Below are 19822 nucleotides of genomic sequence, written 5' to 3'. Positions count from 1 at the left end.
TTGGTCCTCTGGAGAGTGAGTCTGGGGAATTAATAATGGAAAATAAGGAAATGGTGTGTCATTCTTCATTGTAGAAGATTTGGAAAACTTCCCAAAGATACTTGAAAATCAAGAGGCGAAAGGGAGGGAGGAACGTAAAACAATCACCATCACCAGGGAAAAGGTACTGGGAAAACTATTAGACCTAAAGGCTGACAAGTCTCCAGAACCTGATGGCTTGCGTCCTAGGGTCTTAAAAGAAATGGCTGTAGAAATAGTAGAGGCATTGGTTATAATCTTCCAAAATTCCTTAGATTCTGGAAGGGTCCCAGTGGATTGGAAAATGGCAAATGTAACATCTTTATTCAAGAAAGGAGGGAGACATAAAGCAGGAAACCATGGGCCAGTTAGCTTAACATCTGTCGTAGGGAAATTGCAAGAATCCATTATTAAGTAGGTTATAGCACGATACTTGAAAATCATAATGGGATCAGGCAGAGTCAACAAGTGTTTATGAAAGGGAAATAGTGTTTAATTTATTAGAGTTCTTTGAGGAAGTAACAAGCAAGGTGGATAATGGGGAACCTGTAGATGTGGTATACTTGGATTTCCAAAAGGCATTTGATAAGGTGCCACATCAAAGGTTACTACACAAAATAAGGGCATATGCTGTCGGATGTAACATATTAGCATGGATAAAGGACTGGTTAGTTAACAGGAAGCAGAGAGTAGGGGTAAATGGGTCTTTTTCGGGTTGGTTAGTGGAGTGCCACAGGGATCAGTGCTGCAGCCTCAACTATTTACAATCTAGAGTTAACGTTTCAGGTCACTGACCTTTCATCAGAACTGGCAAGGGTTAGAAGTATAAGCAAATAAAGCAGGGGTGGGGGGAAAGAGAACAAAAGGGAAGGTTTTGCTGAAAATAGAGATATGTTGTCAAAGCTTTTTGTCTTGCACTCATCAGGACAATACGCAAGAATAACCCCACCCCCCCTTTTCACTTTCTTAAAACCTATTGCATCTCTACCTTTTCCCAGTTCTATCTGAAGAGAAAAATATTGCAGGGCTGCAGACAAAAAGTGGGACGAGGTGAGTTGCTCTTGTGGAGAGCCAACACAGACACGACGGGCCGAATGATCTCCTTCTGTGCTGTAACCATTCTATGATTCTAGGTCAACCTAAAACATAAACTCTATTCCATTCTCCACAGATGCTTTCAGACCTGAGCATTTCTCGCATTTTCTGTCTTTAGTTTCATCTCTTAGTTGTGCCCATCAACTCCTGCAAACCAAGCCACTATGCAGAAATTTCTGGTTAATGATGTCCATCCTTTGAGCTGGGCTTCATGGATCTGGACACATTTTAAAGCAAAAAACAAGTAATCTCCCTCCCAGTGAGATGAGATATTTCAGTGACTGAAAAGTCAACCCCACAGCTGTCGAGAAAGGCTAATTTCTGCCACTAGCAATCACACAAATTTCATAGAAAAAATATACTAAAGTATGAATATTTTGCAGATTTGTAATTTTTAAAAATAGGAAATGTCGTAGATGCACAAAAACCTAGCCAGGAGTGCAACTAACAACAGTTGGAGTTGTATAGTTGGTTAGTGTTTTCCAGTTCTATACGCCCAGACAGTTCATTTCGAAAGTTCTCCCAAAATAATCATCCACTCACTTAAACATCATAGAATGATACAGCACAGAAGGAGGCCATACTGCTCATAATGCCTGTGCCAGTTCTTTGAGAGGCGCATCCATGTCCCTGCTCTTCCCCATTTTCCCTAACTTACTGCAATAAGAATGTCTTCTCCCCTCTGATTCTTTTGCTAATTACCTTTAATCTGTGTGCTCTGGTTACTTACCCGGCCTCTTGTCAGTGGAAACAATTGCTCCACATTGACTCCCTTAGATTTTTCCAAAGCATTCTGTCCTTAATGCCTCCCTGTGTGGTTCTTTCAACATATTCATCACCCTCTGTATAAAGGAGTTAAATCTAAACTATTGCTCTAGTTAGGACCGAGGCGGGAGGAGTCTACTGTTTATTCTCGTTCCACTTCTCCACGGGTCATGACCTATATTTAAATTCTTTCCCACTTACCGAGACGGTCAATCATAGACTGTATTTTTATCCCAGAGTAAAACACACCAACCAGGTTTCTTTAATAAACAACAAAATTAGCAGTTGATTATAAAACAAGTCTTAGCCAGTAATGAAGTAAAGTATAAACATACGGATTGAAATTTTAAATTTCCATTTTTATCTTGAGCCACTCACGCGCTCTCTCTCTCACACACACACACACATGCATACGTACATTGGTTAACCAGAAAAATAAAAGGGATTTTGGTTTCAGAGCTGTGTTACAAAAAAAAACACAGGCTGAATACTTGCTCATGCTTGAAGAAAAAGAGAAGACATGGAAAGATGTACTTTTGCTTCAGCATCCCAATTGCGTATAGATGGCTGTCACTAGAATCTTCCTAGAACAGTTCTTTCCAGGCGATGTTAAATATCAGTTTGGGTAGGCTTTCCAAGAAATGCAGCTACAGATGCTTCAGATAGGCTTTACAGCAGAAAGGCAGCAACAGGGGTTTCAGTTCCCACACATTCGGTACGCAGGGTTTCTTCAGATACAGGAGGAAAGAGGAGACTGACACACTGGATATGCAGGATTTCTTTCCAAGAGAGAGCTGAGCTGGGTTTTTCTTGGCAGGTAAAACCCAGCTGTCTTTTTTAACAATTCAAAGTGAACCAAAGTGAGCCTGTGTGGAGTTTGCAAGTTCTCCCTGTGTCTGCGTGGGTTTTCTCCGGGTGCTCCAGTTTCCTCCCACAAGCCAAAAGACTTGCAGGTTGATGGGTAAATTGGCCATTATAAATTGTCACTAGTATAGGTAGGTGGTAGGGAAATATAGGGATAGGTGGGGATGTTTGGTAGGAATATGGGATTAGTGTAGGATTAGTATAAATGGGTGGTTGATGTTCGGCACAGACTCGGTGGGCCGAAGGGCCTGTTTCAGTGCTGTATCTCTAATCTAAAAAAAAACATTCCAGAAGTCAAGTCTCCTGACCTCTATAAATCTTGACCTGTTACTTCTTTGTAAATATCTCCCCAAGTCAAAACAACAAGATGCCTGCTGGTATTTTACCTGAAAACAGGTGCCTTCCAGTAAAGGCTTGTTTATAAGCCATGTCCAGGAACCTTCTGGTGACTTTTTTTTTTAAAGTACAAAGTTCAGCATCTTTTCAAGCTTCCAGATGAATAAATGTCCATAATTCAACTATAAGTCCTTAAAAAATATTTTACAAAAAACTAGCAGCACTCTCGTAACACCTGCACCCTTTTTAAAAATGCGTTTCATTACAAAGTGTAATAAAACAAAGTTAAAAAGATTTTAAAACACATTTTCACCCTCATCCCCATTCACTCTTTACCTGTAGTTAATACAATTCTGCTCTGTATCCTCTTTTCATTTAGATAACGCAAAACAAAGTTAGATTCTCAATAAGGGTAAGGAGGTAGGGGTCGCCAAGAGTGTCCCTGCTGACTGCATCTGCGGGAAGTGCACCCAACTCCAGCTCCTCGAGAACCGCATTAGGGAACTGGAGCTGGATGAACTTCGGATCATTTGGGAGGCGGATGGGGTTATTGAGAGGAGTTATGGGGAGGTAGTCACACCTCAGGTAAAAGAAGTAGGTAGATGGGTTACCGTCAGGGGAAGGAGAGGGAACCAGCAGGCAGTGCAGGGATCCCCTGTGGCTGTTTCCCTCAACAACAGGTATACCGTTTTGGATACTGTTGCGGGGGACGACTTACCAGGGGTAAGCAATGGGGTACAGGTCTCTGGCACAGAGTCTGTCCCTGTTGCTCAGAAGGGAAGGGGGAAGAGGAGCAGAACATTAGTCATTGGGGACTCCATAGTTAGGGGAACAGATAGGAGGTTCTGTGGGAACGAGAGAGACTCACGGTTGGTGTGTTGCCTCCCAGGTGCCAGGGTTCATGATGTCTCGGATCGTGTTTTTGGGATCCTTAAGGGGGAGGGGGAGCAGCCCCAAGTCGTGGTCCACATAGGCACCAACGACATAGGTAGAAAGAGAGATTTAAGGGGATTTAAGGCAGAAATTCAGGGAGCTAGGGTGGAAGCTTAGAGTGAGAACAAACAGAGTTGTTATCTCTGGGTTGTTGCCCGTGCCACGTGATAGCGAAGCGAGGAATAGGGAGAGAGAGGAGTTGAACACGTGGCTGCAGGGATGGTGTAGGAGGGAGGGTTTTGGTTTCCTGGATAATTGGGGCTCTTTCTGGGGTAGGTGGGACCTCTACAAACAGGATGGTCTGCACCTGAACCAGAGGGGTACCAATATCCTGGGGGGGAGATTTGCTAGTGCTCTTCGGGGGGGTTTAAACTAATTCAGCAGGGGAATGGGAACCTAAATTGTAGTTCCAGTGTACAGGATGTTGAGAGTAGTGAGGTCAGGGATAAGGTTACAAGGACGCAAGAGGGCACTGGCAAGCAAGAACTTGGTTTAAAGTGTGTCTACTTCAACACCAGGAGCATCCGGAATAAGGTGGGTGAGCTTGCAGCATGGGTTGGTACCTGGGATCTTGATGTAGTGGCCATTTCGGAGACATGGGTAGAGCAGGGACAGGAATGGATGTTGCAGGTTCCGGGATTTAGATGTTTCAGTAAGAACAGAGAAGATGGTAAAAGAGGAGGGGGTGTAGCATTGTTAATCAAGGAGAGTATTACAGCGGCAGAAAGGACGTTTGAGGACTCGTCTACTGAGGTAGTATGGGCCGAGGTTAGAAACAGGAGAGGAGAGGTCACCCTGTTGGGAGTCTTCTATAGACCTCCGAATAGTTCCAGAGATGTAGAGGAAAGGATAGCGAAGATGATTCTCGACAGGGGCGAGAGTAACGGGGTAGTTGTTATGGGGGACTTTAACTTTCCAAATATTGACTGGAAATACTATAGTTCGAGTACTTTAGATGGGTCAGTTTTTGTCCAGTGTGTGCAGGAGGGTTTTCTGACACAGTATGTTGACAGGCCAACCAGGGGCGATGCCACACTGGATTTGGTACTGGGTAATGAACCCGGCCAGGTGTTAGATTTAGATGTAGGTGAGCACTTTGGTGATAGTGATCACAATTCGGTTAGGTTTACCTTAGCGATGGGCAGGGACAGGTATATACCGCAGGGCAAGAATTATAGCTGGGGGAAAGGAAATTATGATGCGATTAGGCAAGATTTAGGATGCGTAGGATGGGGAAGGAAACTGCAGGGGATGGGCACAATCGAAATGTGGAGCTTATTCAAGGAGCAGCTACTGTGTGTCCTTCATAAGTATGTACCTGTCAGGCAGGGAGGAAGTTGTCGAGCGAGGGAGCCGTGGTTTACTAAAGAAGTTGAAGCGCTTGTCAAAAGGAAGAAGAAGGCTTATGTTAGGATGAGACGTGAAGGCTCAGTTAGGGCGCTTGAGAGTTACAAGCTAGCCAGGAAGGATCTAAAGGGAGAGCTAAGAAGAGCAAGGAGAGGACACGAGAAGTCATTGTCGGATAGGATCAAGGAAAACCCTAAGGCTTTCTATAGGTATATCAGGAATAAAAGAATGACTAGAGATAGGTTAGGGCCAATCAAGGATAGTAGTGGGAAGTTGTGTGTGGAATCAGAGGAGATAGGGGAAGCGTTAAATGAATATTTTTCGTCAGTATTTACAGTAGAGAAAGAAAATGTTGTCGAGGAGAATACTGAGATTCAGGCTACCAGGCTAGATGGGATTGAGGTTCACAAGGAGGAGGTGTTAGCAATTTTGGAAAGTGTGAAAATAGATAAGTCCCCTGGGCCAGATGGGATTTATCCCAGGATTCTCTGGGAAGCCAGGGAGGAGATTGCAGAGCCTTTGTCCTTGATCTTTATGTCGTCATTGTCGACAGGAATAGTGTCGGAAGACTGGAGGATAGCAAATGTTGTCCCCTTGTTCAAGAAGGGGAGTAGAGACAGCCCTGGTAATTATAGACCTGTGAGCCTTACTTCGGTTGTGGGTAAAATGTTGGAAAAGGTTATAAGAGACAGGATTTATAATCATCTTGAAAAGAATAAGTTCATTAGCGATAGTCAGCACGGTTTTGTGAAGGGTAGGTCGTGCCTCACAAACCTTATTGAGTTTTTCGAGAAGGTGACCAAACAGGTGGATGAGGGTAAAGCAGTGGATGTGGTGTATATGGATTTCAGTAAGGCGTTTGATAAGGTTCCCCACGGTAGGCTATTGCAGAAAATACGGAAGTATGGGGTTGAAGGTGATTTAGAGCTTTGGATCAGAAATTGGCTAGCTGAAAGTTTAGGGTGGTGGTTGATGGCAAATGTTCATCCTGGAGTTTAGTTACTAGTGGTGTACCGCAAGGATCTGTTTTGGGGCCACTGCTGTTTGTCATTTTTATAAATGACCTGGAAGAGGGCGTAGAAGGGTGGGTTAGTAAATTTGCGGATGACACGAAGGTCGGTGGAGTTGTGGATAGTGCCGAAGGATGTTGTAGGGTTCAGAGGGACATAGATAGGCTGCAGAGCTGGGCTGAGAGATGGCAAATGGAGTTTAATGCGTAAAAGTGTGAGGTGATTCACTTTGGCAGGAGTAACAGGAATGCAAAGTACTGGGCTAATGGGAAGATTCTTGGTAGTGTAGATGAACAGAGAGATCTTGGTGTCCAGGTACATAAATCCCTGAAAGTTGCTACCCAGGTTAATAGGGCTGTTAAGAAGGCATATGGTGTGTTAGCTTTTATTAGTAGGGGGATCGAGTTTCGGAGCCACGAGGTCATGCTGCAGCTGTACAAAACTCTGGTGAGACCGCACCTGGAGTATTGCGTGCAGTTCTGGTCACCGCATTATAGGAAGGATGTGGAAGCTTTGGAAAGGGTGCAGAGGGGATTTACTAAGATGTTGCCTGGTATGGAGGGAAGGTCTTACGAGGAAAGGCTGAGGGACTTGAAGTTGTTTTCGTTGGAGAGAAGGAGGATGAGAGGCGACTTAATAGAGACATATAAGATAATCAGAGGGTTAGATAGGGTGGATAGTGAGAGTCTTTTTCCTCGGATGGTGATGGCAAACACGAGGGGACATAGCTTTAAGTTGAGGGGTGATAGATATAGGACAGATGTTAGAGGTAGTTTCTTTACTCAGAGAGTAGTAGGGGCGTGGAACGCCCTGCCTGCAACAGTAGTAGACTCGCCAACTTTAAGGGCATTTAAATGGTCATTGGATAGACATATGGATGAAAATGGAATAGTGTAGGTCAGATGGTTTCACAGGTCGGCGCAACATCGAGGGCCGAAGGGCCTGTACTGCGCTGTAATGTTCTAATCTAAAAGCATCTGCAATTACATTATTTTTGCCCACAATGTGGATAATCTGTAAGTGATAGGAGTCAGGAGGGCTAAAAGGGGTCATGAAAAGTCATTGGCAAACAGGATTAAGGAAAATCCCAAGGCTTTTTATACGTATATATAGAGCAAGAGGGTAACTAGGGAAAGGGTTGGCCCACTCAAGGGCAGTGAATGGAATATATGTGTATAGCCAGAGGAAATGGGTGAGTTACTAAAGGAGTACTTTGCATCAGTATTCACCAAAGAGAAGGACTTGGTGGATGATGAGCCTAGGGAACGGAGTGTAGATAGTCTCAGTCATCTCATTATCGAAAAGGAGGAGGTGTTGGGTGTCTTGCAAAGCCTTAAAGTAGATAAGTCCCCAGGGCCTGATGGGATCTACCCCAGAATACTGAGGGAGGCAAGCAAAGGTATTGCTGGGTCCTTGACACAAATCTTTGCATCCTCATTGGCTGCAGGTGAGGTCCCAGAGGACTGGAGAATAGCCAATGTTGTTCCTTTGTTTAAGAAGGGTAGCAAGGATAATCCAGGAAATTATAGGCCGGTGAGCCTTACATCAGTGGTAGGGAAATTATTAGAGAGGATTCTTCGGGACAGGATTTACTCCCATTTGGAAACAAACAAACTTATTAGCGAGAGGCAGCATGGTTTTGTGAAGGGGAGGTCGTGTCTCACTAATTTGATTGAGTTTTTTGAGGAAGTGACAAAGATGATTGATGAAGGGCAGTGGATGTTATCTATATGGACCTCAGTAAAGCCTTTGACAAGGTCCCTCATGGCAGACTGGTACAAAAGGTGAAGTCACACGGGATCAGAGGTGAGCTGGCAAGATGGATACAGAACTGGCTCAGTCATGGAAGACAGAGGGTAGCAGTGGAAGGGTGCTTTTCTGAATGGAGAGAAGTGACTAATGGTGTTGCGAAGGGATCAGTGCTGGGACCTTTGCTGTTTGTAGTATATATAAATGATTGGGAGGAAAATGTAGCTGGTCTGATTAGTAAGTTTGCGGACGACACAAAGGTTGGTGGAGTTGCGGATAGTGTTGAGGATTGTCAGAGGATGCAGCAGGATGTAGATCGGTTGGAGACTTGGGCGGAGAAATGGCAGTTAGCGTTTAATCCGGACAAATATGAGGTAATGCATTTTGGAAGGTCTAATGCAGGTGGGAAGTATACAGTAAATGGCAGAACCCTTAGGAGTATTGACAGGCAGAGAGATCTGGGCGTACAGATCCACAGATCACTGAAAGTGGCAACGCAGGTGGATAAGGTAGTCAAGAATGCATACGGCATGCTTGCCTTCATCGGTCGGGGCATAGAGTATAAAAATTGGCAAGTCATGCTGCAGCTGTACAGAACTTTCGTTAGGCCACACTTAGAATATTGCGTGCAATTCTGGTCGCCACACTACCAGAAGGACGTGGAGGCTTTGGAGAGGGTACAGAAGAGGTTTACCAGGATGTTGCCTGGTCTGGAGGGCATTAGCTATGAGGAGAGGTTGGATAAACTCGGATTGTTTTTACTGGAACGACGGAGGTGGAGAGGCGACATGATAGAGGTTTACAAAGTTATGAGCGGCATGGACAGAGTGGATAGTCAGAAGCTTTTTCCCAGGGTGGAAGAGTCAGTTACAAGGGGACATAGGTTTAAGGTGAGAGGGGCAAAGTTTAGAGGGGATGTGCGTGGCAAGTTCTTTACACAGAGGGTGGTGAGTGCCTGGAACTTGCTGCCGGGGGAGGTGGTGGAAGCAGGTACGATAGCGACGTTTAAGAGGCATCTTGACAAATTCATGAATAGAATGGGAATAGAGGGATACGGACCCTGGAAGTGCAGAAGGTGTTAGTTTCGGCAGGCATCAAGATCGGCGCAGGCCTGGAGGGCCAAATGGCCTGTTCCTGTACTGTTCTTTGTTCTTCGTTATAACATGGTAGAATTTCAAATTCAGTTTAAGGGCAAGCAACCTGGGTCTCAAACCAGTGTCTTCAACTTAAACAAGGGCAATTACAGAGGTATGGAGAAAGGGGAGTTGTCTAAAGCAGGCTGGGAAAATAGACTAAAGGGAATGTCGATAGATGAGCTGGGTGGACTTTTAAGCAGATATTTCTTAACACTCAGCAAACATTTATTCCGGTCAGAAGGAAGGACTCGATGAGAATCATGAACCACCCGTGGATAACAAAGGAAGATAAGGAGAGTATCAAATCAAAAACAAAGGCGTACAAAGTGGCAAAAGCTAGTTGTAGGCCAGAGGATTGGGAATATTTTAGGAACCAGCAGCGGATGACTAAAAAATTAATAAAGAGGGAGAAAATTGAGAGTAAATTGGCAAGAAATATAAAAATAAACAGTAAGAGTTTCTACAGGTATATAAAAAGGAAGAGAGTAGCTAAAGTAAGTGTGGGACCCTTAGAGGATGAGACTGGGAAATTAATAACCGGGAACAGGGAAATGGCAGATAATTTACACCAATATTTTGCATTGGTCTTCACGGTGGAGGAACCTATTAACATCCCAACAGTAATAGATGAGCAAGGTGTGAATGGGAGGGGGGAACTTATAACAATCTCTATCACGAGGGAAAAGGTGCTTGACAAACTGATGGGACTAAAGGCAGACAAGTCGCCAGTGTTACGACCGAGCGCTCCTGTCAAAGCCCCCAATCAAAATATATGATTCTGATTGTGGTGGGACCAACGCACTGTTAATTCAATCCTGCCGTTCCACAGATCGGCTAACATATCATTTAAAAACTTTCCAAATTAAAGAGAGACCCAACCAAATTGTACCATCTATTAACCCTCGAAGAGGCTAATCAAACCAGGTGTTTTTAATCAACAAATTAACTCTTTAATTCAAAGAACTAACTTCTTAAACACTTAGCAGTTGGCAGGAAAAAAGACAGAAGCGCAAGGGGAGAGCCAACTGTGTACCAGCCCCGACAAACAATTTCTTCTGCAGCACCTGTGGAAGTCTGTCACTCTAATATTGGCCTTTATAGCCACTCCAGGCGCTGCTCCACAAACCACTGACCGCCTCCAGGCGCTTACCCATTGTCTCTCGAGACAAGGAGGCCGAAGAGGAAGAACTCTTTAATTCGAAGAACTAAATTCTTAAACACTATAAAGATATAAACAACATTTAAAATAGAAAAAATTAGAGTCCTTGAAAATTTACAGTCCAATGTTGCTCATAGTCTTCACAGGATGTTGCTTTCCTTCTCCAGCGGATTTCAACAATTAACAACTTGCAAAGACTTTCAACAGAATCAATCTGACTCTAGAGTTTTTGTGGGATTAAAGATTGTCACAGTCTAGCTTCCCTTTCTTCAATTTAAATTAACGGAGATCTCTGTTTCGGCTTTACTTTTTCTTAGAATTTTGAGAGATAATAATAAACAGACTAAAATCCTATTCCTGCAGTTTAAATGGTAGAGAGCTCTTTTTCCAGGTGCTAACACCAGCTGTCCTCTGTGTCTGTTGGAACAAACTATCTCACTAAAAGCCAGTTCAAAACTGAATTGAAACAAATGTATTACATTAGGCTCACTCCCAGTGGCTATATCTATGGTAACGAGAATGCATCCTTTGAATCGCAGTCTCCAAATGGCTGTTTCTAAGGCAACAAAAATGCACCTTCCGATAACTCCGAAGCCTTGCTGGTTCTTAAAGCAATACTGATCCCTTGTAAGCCTTAAAGGCAAACCGCATATTCCCGAAAAAAAACTACAGGACCATGACACCAGGACCTGATGGCCTGCATCCAAGAGTTTTAAAATAAGTGGCTGCAGAGATAGTGGAGGCATTGGTCGTAATATACCAAAACTCACTGGATTCCGGTCGGGTACCAGCGGATTGGAAAACCGCTAATGTGACGCCCCTATTCAAGAAAGGAGGGAGACAGAAAGTAGGAAACTATCGACCAGTTAGCTTAACATCAGTCATTGGGAAAATGCTGGAGTCCATTATTAAGGAAGAAATAGCAGGACATTTAGAAAAACATAGTGCAATCAAACAGAATCAACATGGTTTTATGAAGGGGAAATCATGTTTGACAAATTTGTTAGAGTTCTTTGAGGATATAACAAGCAGAGTGGATAAAGGGGAACCGGTAGATGTAGTGTATTTGGATTTTCAGAAGGCTTTCGATAAGGTGCCATATAAAAGGTTATTGCACAAAATAAGAGCTCAGGGTATTGGGGGTAATGTGTTGGCATGGATTGAGGATTGGCTAACACACAGAAGGCAGAGAGTCAGAATTATGGGTCTTTTTCAGGTTGGAAAGCCGTAACTAGTGGGGTGCCGCAAGGATTGGTCCGAGGGCCTCAACTGTTTACTATCTATATAAATGACTTGGAGGAAGGGACAGAGTGCAGTGTATCTAAATTTGCTGACGATACAAAAATAGGCGAGAAGGCGTGTTGTGATGAGGACACAAAGAATCTGCAAAGGGATATAGATAGGTTAAGTAAGTGGGCAAAAACTTGGCAGATGGAGTTCAATGTGGGAAAATGTGAGGTCATCCACTTTGGTGGGAAGAATAAAAACAGATTATTATTTAGATGGAGAAAGACTACAAAATACTGCACTACAGAGGGACCTGGGTGTTCTTGTACATGAAAAGCAAAAAGTTAGCATGCAGGTGCAGCAAGTAATTAGGAAGGCAAATGGAATTTTGGCCTTTATTGCTAGGGGGTTCGAGTTTAAAAATAGGGAAGTCTTGTTACAACTGTACAGGGTGTTGGTGAGACCACACCTGGACTACTCTACAGTTTTGGTCCCCATATTTAAAGAAGGATATACTAGCATTGGAGGCAGTTCAGAAAAGGTTCACTAGGCTGATTCCTGGGATAAAGGGGTTGTCTTATCAAGTACGACTAAACAGGTTAGGCCTTTATTCATTGACGTTTAGAAGAATGAGAGGTGATTTTATTGAAACATGTAAGATTCTAAGGGGCTTTGACAGGGTAGATGTTCAGAATATGTTTCCACTGGTGGGGGAATCTTGAACTAGGGGACATAGTTACGGAATAAGGGGTCACGCATTTAAAACTGAGAGGCGAAGGAATTTCTTCTCTCAGAGGGTGGTGAATCTCTGGAATTCTCTGCCTCAGAGAGTTGTGGAGGCTAGGTCACTAAAAGTATTTAAGGAGGAGGTCAATAGATTTTTGAAATCTCGGGGAGTCAAGGGTTATGCGTGGCAGGCCCTAAAGAGGAGTTGAGGCCTGGGACAGATCAGCCATGATCTTATTGAATGGCGGGGCAGGCTTGAGGGGCTGAATGGCCTACTCCTGGTCCTATTTCCTATATTCATACTGTCCAATTTCCCTAGCAATTCAGTATTAGCTAATTGGATAGTAGGAGGTTCAATTTGAGAATTGTCTAGGCCTTTTTCTGTCTCATCCCCACTATCCCTTTCCTTCTTCACTGCCCCTACTACCTGACGTACCTGTGCTTGTTTATCCTTCTCCTAGCGATAATATTGTTTGAACATATTGATATGACACAGTCGATTCTTTTTCTGGCGATCAGGGGTATCAATCAAATAATTTACCGTACCAATTCTTTTGACCACTTTATATGGACCACTGAGCCATGCTTTCAACGGTTCCCCTGGTTGAAATATTCGGGCCTTGGCATGCTTGTCGGCCAATTTTTCCATAGATGTTTGGGAAGCTTTAAGGTGTTCTTGAGCCACTTTGACAGCTCTCATAAGCTGTTCCCAGAACACGGATACATAATCTCGCACAGAAGATTCGTCCCTGTGTTCTTAAAAAACCCATCTTTAATTAGTTTTGGAGGACCTCTTATCTCATGTCCGGAAACTAATTCAAAAGGGCTAAAACCTGTAGATTCATTAGGTGAATCCCTAGTGGCAAACAAAAGAAATTCTAGCCCTTTATCCCAATCATGGGGATATTCATGACAGTATGCCCTGATCAATGTTTGGAAGGTCTGATGGTACCTTTCTAAACCTTTCTGTGTCTGTGGGTGGCATCCTGAAGACTTTAACTGTGTTATACCCAAATTACCCATAACTTCCTGAAAAATTTTAGACATAACATTGGAACCTTGATCCATATCTAGTGAAAAACTGGATTAACTTCCCTTCCACTACCTTAGCAGAAATTGTCCTCAAGGGAATGGCCTCTGGGAACTGAATAGCCATATCTATGATAGTGAATAAATATTGGTATCCCACTTTTGTTTTTAGCAAAGGTTCTACACAGTCTACCAACACCCTACTAAATGGTTCCTCAAAGACTGGTATGGGAATTAGAGGTACAGGTTTTATGGCAGGTTCCTGTTTTCCCCACAATCTGGCACGTATGGCACCTTTTACAAAATTGTACCATGTCCTTGGAAAGACCTGGCCAGTAAAAATGTCAGCTTATACTTGATTGGGCCTTCCGGATCCCCTCATGTCCCGCTATGGGAATTTCATGCGCTATCCTTAATAGTTCCTGGCGATACTTAGGCGGTACCACTATCTGATGAATTACTGTCCATTCTTCATCCACAGGTCTGTGAGGAGGTCTTCACTTCCTCATCAGAATCACATTTTTAATATAATAGCATTCTGTAACTCCTTTTGCCTCAGCTTCTGTTAGAGCTGATTGTGCCACTTTATTTAACTCTGGATCGGCTTGCTGAGCCTTGATCAGAGAAGATTTATTAAACATTTCCTTCGCATTATCCAAATCTTTAAAGAAAGTTTCAAATATTCGGCTATCTGCCTGTGGTGCCAATTTTACCTCCGATAAAGGAACTTGTTTAGCCATTGCTCGAGTTAGTACACATGAAGGTAAAATTCCTGGAACCTTTTTCTGCAACTGTACTGTCTCTTTAACTTCACTTGGTTTTTCCATGACTACATGAGAAGCTACTACTTTCGCTCCGGCCAAATCATTCCCCAGGAGTAGGTCAACCTCCGTCCACTGGCAAACTATGGACAACTTCTACAGTTACCGTTACAGACATTAGGTCACACTCAAGGTTCACTCAATACAAAGGTATGGGTATATACTCCCCGCCAATACCATTCACTAAAACTTTGGCATTCAGTGTGCCCGTGGTGGAAAGGTTATGCCTTTCCCCAGCAAAAAGGTTTAGGTAACTCCTGTATCCCCAAGTATGACTATAGGTTTACCTGCCTCACTTGAGAGATAAGGAGTTACTTTTCGTTTCAACAAAAATTCCCTATAACTCTCAGGTATCTTATTCACAACCCTGCAATCACATTGTTTTTTTTTTGCCTTGGTCTTACAGCTGCATTCAGAGCTACAGCCTGATCTGCTGTACTCTTGGTCAGGGCCCCTTTCTCTGCATTGACTTTGTGTACCCTAATAGGTCCCATGGGTTTACGCCGCAGCTTCCAGCATTCTGCACAATGATGTCCCACCATTTGACAACGGTAACACTTAGGCTTGTGGACCTCACTTCCACCCTCAGCATCTTCCTTTCTGGCCTGAGGAGGAGATCCTGGTGCGCTCTCAGCTGTCCCTTGTTGTCCCCGGCTACTTGTCTTTCTTTCACCCTCCCACCTTCTATCCTTCTCGGATTTGTGGGGGTGACGGTCAAAGGGTTTGGCTTATACACAAGCTCATAATCATGAGCAATTTCTGCTGCTTTTCTGGCTGTTGAAACTATCTGGTTCTCTACATGGGTTCTTATTAATGGAGGGAGTGAATTTTTTAATTCTTCAAGGAGAATTTGTTCCCTAAGGTTCTCATACATGGCTTCCACCTTTAGTGCCCGTATCCAACGATCAAAATTAATTTGCTTTACCCTCTCAAATTCTTTATAAGTCTGCCCGGACAATCTCCGGAGGTTCCAAAAACTTCTGCCTGTCGCTTCAAGGACTAACTCATACGCAGCGAGAATAGCCTTTTTTGCCATCTCATAATCTGCAGAAGTCTCCTCAGAAAGCATGGCATAAACTTCATGAGCTCTGCCCATCAACCTGCTTTACATAAGCAGTGTCCAGCTTTCCTTTGGCCATTTCTTCTGTTTGGCTAGCTTTTGAAAAGAAAGAAAAATACCTCTATGTCACTTTCCTCAAACTTAAGGAGGTCTTGTACAAATTTAAACAGTTCTCCACTGGGTCCTGGGCTGGAGTCAGATCTTTCCTCACCATAACTTTCCTTGAAGCCAAGGCCACTCCTTTGTCTTAGTAATATCATTTTTAATTCAAATTATTTTCCTTCTCTTTCTCTTTTCCTTTCCTTTTCCTCAAGTTCAAGTTTCTTCATTGTCAATTTTCTTTCAAGTGCAAGTTTTTTCAATTCTTTTTCCTCCTTTTTCTGTTCAAGCTCAAGTTTTTCTATTTCCTGTTACTGCTCAAGTTTTTTCAAATCTTTTTCCTGCTGAAGCTGCTTCATCTGTAACTCAATTTTAGCTAATTCAACTGCATTACCCTCTGGTTTGCTTTCTTCCATTTGCAAATGTTGTGCTATTACTTCAATTATGTCTGTTTTCTTAGCTCCTGGTTTTAACTCGAACCCCAATTTTGCTGCCAATTCTATTAGCTTAACCTTGGTTAAATTCCTCAAATCACTCAGGGCTACATCCTCCGTCCCCAGGAAAGTTGCAGCAATTGTTAAAGATGTTCTGGTGGTGTAGACTTTACTCTATTACACAAGAAACCTGGTTCTTTTTATTTTTCCTTTTTCAATTATTATTACCCCACTTATAATTGTACATAGTCAGCATTGGGTTTATCCCGCAAAGAGCCCCCAATTGTATCTTATGACCGAGGCACTGTTCTAGTTCCACTTCTCCATGGGTCATGACATATATTTAAAATTTTTCCCACTTACTGATACAGTCAATAATAGACTCTATTTTTATCCCAGAATAAAACACACCAACCACGTTTCTTTAACAAACAACAAAATGGTCAGTTTATTATAAAACAAGTCTTAACCAGTAATGAAGTAAAGCATAAATACACAGATTGAAATTTAAAGTTCCCTTTTTTCCTTAGTCCCTCTCACTTGTGCGCACACACACATAAAAGGGATTTTGGTTTCGAACTCTATTACAAAAAAAACACTTAGGCTGAATACTTGCTCATTCTTGAAGAAAAAGAAAAAATATGGAAAGATGTCCTTTGTTTTGGTTTGGCATCTCAATTGCGTATAGGTGGTTGTCACTAGAATCTTCCTAGAACAGTTCTTTGCAGGCGACGTTGAAGATCAATTTGGGTGGGCTTTCCAAAAATGTAGCTACAGAGGCTTCAGATAGGCCTTACAGCAGAAATGCGGCAACAGGAGTTTCAGTTCCCACGCATTCGATAGGCAGGGTTTCTTCAGATACAGGAAGAAAGAGGAGACTGACACACTGGATATGCAGGGTTTCTCTTCAAGAAAGAAATGAGTTGGGTTTTTCTTGGCAGGCAAAAAACAACTGCCTTTTTTAATAATTCAAAGTGAAACCAAAAACATTCCAGAAGTCAAGCCCCCTGACCTCGATAAATCTTGACCTGTCACTTCTTTGTTAACAAATCCCAAAGTCAAAACAACAAGCTCCCTGCTGGTATTTTATCTGAAGACAGGTGCCTTCCAATAAAGGCTTGTTTACAAGCAATGTCCAGAAACCTTCCGGTGACTTCTCTTTAAAAAAAAAGCACAAAGTTCAGCATCTCTTCAAGCCTCCAGATGAATCAATGTCCATAATTCAACTTTAAGTCCTTAAAAACATATTTTACAAAAAAAAAGCACTCTCATAACACTGTACCCTTCCTCTTTTAAGCTTGATCTCATGTTCTCTCAGTTTCTATTCAGTTACACTGATGGTTGACAGAAGTTGCACAGCTTTATTTATCTAGGACTGGTCACTGGCCTCCTTCAGTTGGGTATTTTGGGTCAATGTCACATCAAAGTCTAAATGAACTGTTCATGGGCAGTGGACATCCCTGGTCATTCCATGCTTATGGGAGTTAAGGAATGAAGGCACATTGGAACCTTAGTATTTGTGAATTTGTAGCTAACTATGTCAAAAAGATATGAGGAACATTAATACAGAGGAAGAAAGGTAGGATTCCACACATCCTGTTTGACTGCAGTGCAAAGTCCCAATTTCTAAAACCCTAGCCACCAACTCCACCCCAATTAAAAGCAAAATACTGCAGATACTGGCAATCTGAAATAAAAACAGAAATTGCCGGAAATACTCAGCAGGTCAGGCAGCATCTATGGAGAGAGAAGCAGAGTTAATGTTTCAGGTCTGTGACCTTTCAGGGTTCTGATGAAAGGTCACAGACCTGAAACATTAACTCTGCTTCTCTCTCCACAGATGCTGCCAGACCTGCTGAGTATTTTCAGCACTTTGACTCCATCCATCTCTCTGGCAACAGTCTGTGGCTGAACTAGACTGTTTGCAACTATACTGTCATATTTGACCCCACGGTGCGCTTCCAACCATGCATCCATGCCATCGCTAAGACCGCCTATTTCCCCATCATTAACATTGCCTGACTTTTCCTCTGCCTCAGCTCATCTGCTGCTGAAAGCCTCAGAGTCACCTCTAAACTTAACTATTCCAACCTACTCCTGGCCGGCCTCCTACATTCTACTCTCCATAAACTTGTATTAAGCAAAACACTGCTGCCCATGTCCTGACTCACACTAAATCCCATTCATCCATCGTCCACCCCTACAACCTCCGAAATATCTGCACTGCAACAATTCTGGCCTCTTGTGCATCCCCAATTTTAATCACTCCACCACTGGCGGCCATCCCTTTTGTTGCGAAGGCCCCAAGGTCTGGAATTCTCTCCCTAAACCTCACATCTCCTGACTGCTTTTACTTCGTTTTAGACGCTCATTAAAACCGACCTCTTTGACTAAGCTTTTGTTCATCGATCATTGTAACTCCTTATGTAGCTCAGAATCAAATTTTGTTTGGTAATGTGAATCAGTCACTGGGTCAAAATCCTGGAACTCCCTTCCGAACAGCACTGTGGTGTACCTACTCCACGTGGACTGCAGTGGTTCAAGAAGGCGCAGTGGTTTGCACTGCAGCCTCACAGCTCCAGCGACCAGTTCTGGGTACTGCCTGTGCGGAGTTTGCAAGTTCTCCCTGTGTCTGCGTGTGTTTCTGCCGGGTGCTCCGGTTTCCTCCCACCTCCAAAGACTTGCAGGTTGATAGGTAAATTGGCAATTGTAAATTGCCCCTAGTGTAGGCAGGTGGTAGGAGAATGGTGGGGATGTGGTAGAGAATATGGGATTAATGTAGGATTAGTTTAAATGGGTGGTTGTTGGTCGGCACAGACTCGGTGGGCCGAAGGGCCTGTTTCAGTGCTGTATCTCTAAATAAAAAAAAATAAAATGAAAAGGCAGCTCACCACCACCTTCTCAAGGGCAATTAGGGATGAGCAATATATGCTGGGCTAGCAAGCGACACCCACATCCCAGGAATGAATTTTTAAAAAGGTTAGTATGCAGGTACAGCACTAATGAAGACTAATGGAATGCTATCCTTTATTATGAGGGGAATCGAAAATAAAAGTAAGGATGTTATGCTTCAGTTATACAGGACATTGGTGACACCACATCTCGAATATTGTATGCAGTTTTGGTCTCCTTATTTAAGGAAGGATGTAAATGCATTGTAGGTGGTTCAGAGGATGTTTACTAGATTGATATCTGGAATGAACGGGTTGTCTTATGAGGAAAGGTTGGACAGACTGGGCTTGTTTTCACTGGAGTTTAGAAGAGCGAGGGGAGATTTGATTGAAGTTTATAAGATCCTTAATGGTCTTGACAAGGTGAATGTGGAGAGGATGTTTCCTCTTGTGGATGATTAGAGCAGTGATTCTCAAGCTTTTACGTGAGGGACACTCTATGAAAATCAATGCACTTCTGGGGACCACTTGCAAATATTGCCGCACTCCTGAGGACCCACTGCACTAACTGCTAAAAGCAATAGACAGCATCAACCAGTCAAGGAAAACAGTTCTAATATTCGTCACTTGGTAGTACAGAACTTGAGTATTGCTGAAAAAAGAGAGATGCTGTCAAAGCTTTTCTTGCACTCATCAGGACAGACACAAAAATGACATTTTAAAGAGAGCAATAATTTATACTGCATGAGAAAAAGGTACATATTAGTTGGCAAGTCCACTATGATTGGTCGAGCCGTTGTCATGGAGAATGCACCAGGGAACTATTGTCCCCAAGCTTTTGTTTAATGCAAAAAAGGTGCAACGCCTGGGCATGTTCCTTTTTCCTTCAGAGGACAGTTCTCTGCGTATGAATATATGTAGCTTCTAGCAAGAGTAAGTGAGCCACATTGCAAGTCCGACTGATCATAGTAAATTGGTTGTTAGTGTAATTCTTAGCACACTCGGGATTGTTTAGCAAGTATTATTCACAATAGGCAGAGTACTGACCGTACTCAACCAGACCCTTACTTGCAAAATTCAGAACACTATGTATAACGTTAGGTGATTACATTCTGTGATTCAG

At 43.0% G+C, this 19822-nt stretch overlaps 1 long non-coding RNA gene across 1 annotated transcript in view; it reads left to right on the top strand.

The window, feature by feature from the left end:
• Nucleotides 1–19822, top strand: part of LOC137366482 (uncharacterized) — a 40557-nt gene that overhangs the window by 1219 nt on the left and 19516 nt on the right. The window lies entirely within an intron of this gene.

The sequence above is a fragment of the Heterodontus francisci genome, chromosome 3 (assembly GCF_036365525.1).
Source record: "Heterodontus francisci isolate sHetFra1 chromosome 3, sHetFra1.hap1, whole genome shotgun sequence".
Taxonomy (NCBI): Eukaryota; Metazoa; Chordata; class Chondrichthyes; order Heterodontiformes; family Heterodontidae; genus Heterodontus; species Heterodontus francisci.
The sequence above is the reverse complement of the archived record's forward strand: the minus strand, read 5'-3'. Positions and strand labels throughout refer to the sequence as shown.